The following is a 6442-nucleotide window of genomic DNA, read 5'->3' as shown; positions in this document are numbered from 1 at the left end:
GGCACACCTAACACCGCGTTTACTTTGTCGTGCATCGTTATGCATCTGTTTGCATTGTATTTACTGTCTCTTCCCCCTCTTCTCTCCGGTAGACTACGAGACCGACGCTGCTGCTGCCCAGTTCGACTACGGAGTTGACGACCCCTCCTTGTCTGAGCAACCAGGCAAGCCCCCCCCCCCTTGATCACCAGATATCGCCTATTCTTCTCTATACTGCTTGCATTAGAGTAGTGTAGCATGTTACTGCTTTCCGTTAATCCTATCCTGATGCATAGCCTGTCATTGTTGCTACAGTTGATACCCTTACCTGCTATCCTACTGCTTAGTATAGGATGCTAGTGTTCCATCAGTGGCCCTACACTCTTGTCCGTCTGCCATGCTATACTACTGGGCCGTGATCACTTTGGGAGGTGATCACGGGTATATACTATATACATTATATACATGACACATGTGGTGACTAAAGTCGGGTCGGCTCGAGGAGTACCCGCAAGTGATTCTGATGAGGGGGCTGAAAGGGCAGGTGGCTCCATCCCGGTAGAGGTGGGCCTGGGTTCCTGACGGGCCCCCCGACTGTTACTTTGTGGCGGAGCGACAGGGCAGGTTGATACCACCCAGGAGAGAGGTGGGCCTGGCCCTGGTCGGCGTTCGCGGATACTTAACACGCTTAACGAGATCTTGGTATTTGATCTGAGTCTGGCCATTTGGTCTATACGCACTAACCATCTACGCGGGAGTAGTTATGGGTATCCCGGCGTCGTGGTATCAGCCGAAGCCTTCGTGACGTCAGCGACTGAGTGGCGCGCGCCGTGTTGGACCACTTTGACGTAACCGCCGTGATCGTGTGGGTTGCTAGGTCTGCTCGCGGCCGCGTTCGCAACGTGCAGGTGTGCTATGGGCGATGGGCCCAGACCCCTGTGCGCTTAGGATTAGACCGGCGTGCTGACCGCTCTGTTGTGCTTAGGTAGGGCTGCGACGTGTTGATCTTCCGAGGCCGGGCATGACCCAGGAAAGTGTGTCCGGCCGAATGGGATCAAGCGTGTTGGGTTATGTGGTGCACCCCTGCAGGGAAGTTTATCTATTCGAATAGCCGTGTCCCTCGGTAAAAGGACGACCCGGAGTTGTACCTTGACCTTATGACAACTAGAACCGGATACTGAATAAAATACACCCTTCCAAGTGCCAGATACAACCCGGTGATCGCTCTCTAACAGGGCGACGAGGAGGGGATCGCCAGGTAGGATTATGCTATGCGATGCTACTTGGAGGACTTCAATCTCCTCTCTTCTACATGCTGCAAGATGGAGGCTGCCAGAAGCGTAGTCTTCGACAGGATTAGCTATCCCCCTCTTATTCTGGCATTCTGCAGTTCAGTCCACTGATATGCCCCTTTACACATATACCCATGCATATGTAGTGTAGTTCCTTGCTTGCGAGTACTTTGGATGAGTACTCACGGTTGCCTTTCTCCCTCTTTTTCCCCTTTTCCTTTCTACCCGGTTGTCGCAACCAGATGCTGGAGCTCAGGAGCCAGACGCCACCGTCGACGACGACACCTACGACACTGGAGGTGCCTACTACTACGTGCAGCCCGCTGACGACGACCAGGAGTAGTTAGGAGGATCCCAGGCAGGAGGCCTGTGCCTCGTTCGATCTGTATCCCACTTTGTGCTAGCCTTCTTAAGGCAAACTTGTTTAACTTATGTCTATACTCAGATATTGTTGCTTCCGCTGACTCGTCTGTGATCGAGCACTTGTATTCGAGCCCTCGAGGCCCCTGGCTTGTATTATGATGCTTGTATGACTTATTTTTGTTTTAGAGTTGTGTTGTGATATCTTCCCGTGAGTCCCTGATCTTGATCGTACACATTTGCGTGCATGATTAGTGTACGGTCAAATCGGGGAGTCACAAGTTGGTATCAGAGCCAACTGCCTGTAGGAATCCCCCTTTCCAACTCCTTGGCCGAAGTCGAGTCTAGTCAGTGAAAACTGTTTTACTAACATGGCTGTGTGGCTTACGGGCCCACGTCGCCATTGGGTGGTAGTAGGATCTTTTATTCCTCAACCTATACTCTGGGACTCTGACATCTCTTCTATTCGGGTTAAATGAATTTTGCTAAATCTAACATTAGGATCTCGTTATCACTTTCACCCGGAGAGCCCCTTATTACTGATGATCGTCTCCTGCACGTGAAGACCCTGAAGATACTCTCCGCTGATAACCCGAGAACTTGTGTTCATCGCTTTTGCAATTCCCTTTCATCGATAAACTCCTATGGATAACCACGTATACTCGCCACTCATACAATGTTTCCCAGTTGATCTTGTCATTACAAGATACCCCGAAATTCTCTCTGTTGTTCCGAGAATCCTTTGAGCTTACTACCTTGCTGTTATTTGTCACCTGAATACCCCTACGGATAATTCTCGCACTTACCGAGTATCCACTCATCCCAAGTTGATTCAAGTATTTCACAATAGTCTTCAAAATACTATTCGATCTTCCGAAAATCCTCAGGAGCCTATTGCTCTTGAAATTCTTGTTTGCTTGCATTATGGTTAATCCCATAAGTCCGTAATCTTATTGGCATCTCTTGTCATTATCATTTTGAGTCCGTTGATTCAATTTGCTGCGAATGCTCGCAATCCTCAATCATATCCTAGAATTCATCCTTCCGGCTCAAACGTCGTTTTAAACGTGAGCTGGATCTCGACCTATCAAATTGCCATCGATTGTACCCCTAAGCCTACTCAACTTATCCATCCTTGATCAGAGCGTTGCTTCTGACCCCCTGATTTGGAAATCATAATTCTTTTGCATTTGAACTTTGAGTTAGTCAGTTGTTTCTATAATCAGATCTCCTTGCATTCTTCTTCCTCTGGTTGAGTACCAATGCTCACATCAGATCCCTTGTGGACCATCGGTTCCTTTGTTGGATTTTATCCGACAGTGTCCTTCCTATTGAATAACCTTGTGAGTCTTTCCATGGGTATATAATGCCTTTGGTAAATTGTATCATCTGCTTTTGAACAATGCTCTTCTTTCGAGCTTGTAATATTTACTCCGAAGTTTGTGGTATATCTTCCTAAGATGCCCTGATGGGTTGAACCTATGCCTTCCTTAATCTGTGTGAACCCGAAAGTTTTCCAAGGTTCATACTCCTCTAGTAATTCACCAGGTAGGTCTTCGCACTCAAATTATTTTTAATAGAGCAGTGAATGAAAGGTTATGCATTGCAGAAGTGGGAGTCGACCTTGAACTTTGTGTTCATGCCCATGGACACGATGTATATCTTATCATTAAAAGCTTCTCTTAAATTAATTATTACCTTGGTATAAGTTCATCTTATATCTGGGATCTGGCCTTTTGCAATCGTGGTTCCGACCATGTTCTCCTTTAAACACCATTTCTCGTGCAAGTTTAAGCACTTGACTTCTGTAGAGCAATACCCAATCCAACCTCTATTTTAATCTGTCGTCAAGTATTACCCCCCTGGTATCTCGAGATTATCACGGAACTGCATAACTTCTTATGAGTTCTCCATCAAGTATTACATTCTCATTGATTTCAATTGTTCACGGGCCCCGAGTTATTAAACACTCAAGGACATCGATAACTGAATCGAGTCCGCATCACGATTAAACAACTCTTAGTAATCTCCTTTGCTTACGAGTTCGTACTCGATCACGTCATCCCTAGCCTGCTCAGCTATGTCATTATCGTGCCGATTTTAACTGTGCTACCTGGTCCTTCCCAGCGCACAAATTTCGACAGTGAGCTAATCTTACGTCGATTTTCCTTGCCATATCATTAGCCTTGAACAACAAACTTGATTTCTAGTTTGTGTCGTACCCCTGGTTCCAATAACCTTTTGCTTCATCATTCCCTTGACTTGATGTCATCGCCAATCGATTACATCTTCATGAATTCTCTCGACAAATGTGTCGTGATCATCATCAGCATTCCGAGCTCTTCCAGGATATCAATGGAATTCATGATGAGAAAGACCATCCTTGCCCTCGATGATTAGTATTATCATCGACCACTCTACTACCTTTCCTCCAACACAAACTTGTTCTTGTTTTGTGTTATACCTTGAGTTCCTTGCAATCCAGCAATTGTTCTTCTTTACACTGGAGTATTACCATCTGTTATGTCAAGAATGTCGTGAGAGTTTCACTACCTCTTAAGAAATTCTTGATATAGTGATGCTTATCACCATCATCATTCTTCTCTTGGTCCCCGTGTTGAGTGAACTCTGTTATGAGAATTTAATATCTCTAGCAACCTTGTTACTTCAGAGTTAATGGACAATCATTCCAATGTAGTGTGTTGGTTGCTAAATTTCCATTCCGACGTTGGTCATGCAACCCAGCCCATATTTCGGGTGCCCCTTTCAACCAATGTTTAATTGTGTATGTTCTCCTCGAGCATACATCATTATACCATTTGATCTGACAAATGTTATCTCCTTGTTCACATAGTTGTGGAAATCCATCTTTTGTTAATCTCGATGAATTGTCGCTGATTCCATCAGCCACCTCCTCATCCTCTCGTTGGTTTACAGAGGGACTCTTGTTTCGGAACTCGCTTCCATAGTTCATTTCCCGAGAATCTTACAATGTCATCTCGTCAAATTGTGCCGCACCTTTTCTTCTTAGGCATCCTAAGGCTGAGGTATCGTGACACCAATCAGATCTGAATCTCGGTCAGATATGATGGTTGGAACATATTTCCAAGAGATATAACATTGGTCTCTACATAACCCGGTAAGGTGGTGTCTTTGCTTAGCACCCCTAGCCAGAAGACCTTTTGATATAATTTCCTTTTTAGCAAGGTTAACTATTCTTCCATGAGGAAATTGTAAGACTTACTCTATAAGTTGTTCCTGATGGATCCTTTGTGTATCCATAGCCTGATCTTTACCTAATGACAATGTCAATGCTATCTCGAAGCAAGTCTGTGGTACTCCGATCTTCGATAAAAACATTTGAAGCCCAAAGCTAATTGTTTCCTGCTCCATTATCCAAACACCGTTGTATGAGTAATGGCATGAAATTTCCCTCCTATTTCCTAAAGGGTTTTCTACGTTATATCCCGACATGGATATCATGCTCTGCTTACCCTTGGGAAGAATATACCCTTGAAATATGTGTTTAAACACATTTTCCTTTCCATTGTTCTGTTTAATCTGATAATGATATTTTCCTTTCCATTCTTTTGTTTAACCCTTCTTGAGTTCTATATGATCTAAGCAGTAATATTCTCCTGCTTATGTAAACACCTCGGTGTACAATTCTGTCAGCAAGACCCTGTTACTATTGTTGATGACATCCCGGTAGCCACCGATGGACGAGAACTTTGCCTAATGGTCCGCCTCGTTTCAACGAGCAGGAAAATGGTTCTCTTCGTCCCTCGCCCTTGTTACCAACGTGTTGCCGACATAACTGACAGGGTATTCTCTGACATGCCTTGCTGTCATGACCGAGCAAGATGTCACCACTCCTTCTACTTTTAACCCACATGGTGGGCCCATAACCCACAGTTGCACAGGATCGAAACCTGACTCTCCTATACAACCCTGTTTCTAACGGTTATTCCCCACGCTTGGCTTCGTATTTAATTCATGGGCCACCTTCCTAGTCATCTATTCTGGACCTCTTTCAATACTTATTCCCGTTGCTCTGAACCTCTTTCACACTCTGTTTCAGGCAATGAACGATTGCCTATCCGCTCGAAACTTCTTATTGCACTATCCTAGTTTGCTCTCGATGTGTTTCCTTTGTTCAACTCGAGAGATACTCATATGTTCATTCTTGGGATACCCCCAGGTGATTTTCCCTTTATAACATCCTATCGTTGTAGAGCTGCCCCTTACCTATTCGTAAGTACGATGGAGTTCCCCGAAGAAAGGACGACAACTTCATCATGATGCATTGGAATAAAGAGTTGGAGACATCAACGAAAGGGATTAACTTCTTCGAGAAGATCCGTTAGAATATCGTAACCAGAACTTTCCCCCTTACTCCCCTCTTAAATCTCGGGACGAGATTTCTTGTAGTGGAGGAGAATCGTGACGCCCGGATAATTAGACTATAGTAATTCTCTACTAATGATGCCACGTCACCTCTGTCACTGTAGTTAATCTCGGGTTAGTTCAAAAAAAACCGATTTAAATTCAAAATTGAATTAAAGGCAAACAGCAAAAGATTCAAACTTAAAACTAAAATGTCCGGGTTGTGCCAAGTAATACAACGTTAATTGTGGTGAAGAAACCCCACTTTTATAAAATGTTTTAATACTCTAAAATGTTTTAAAAGGTAGCAAAACAATTAGTTGAATGCCTTTTACAATAAATAAAATATTTAAATATGTTAATTAGTTGCCCAAACTTATGTGGCAGTAGCCTATTTATTAACACTAAAGTAGGGACTACTTTTA

Source organism: Triticum aestivum, chromosome 5D (genome assembly GCF_018294505.1).
Source record: "Triticum aestivum cultivar Chinese Spring chromosome 5D, IWGSC CS RefSeq v2.1, whole genome shotgun sequence".
Taxonomy (NCBI): Eukaryota; Viridiplantae; Streptophyta; class Magnoliopsida; order Poales; family Poaceae; genus Triticum; species Triticum aestivum.
Note: the sequence above shows the minus strand (reverse complement) of the source record.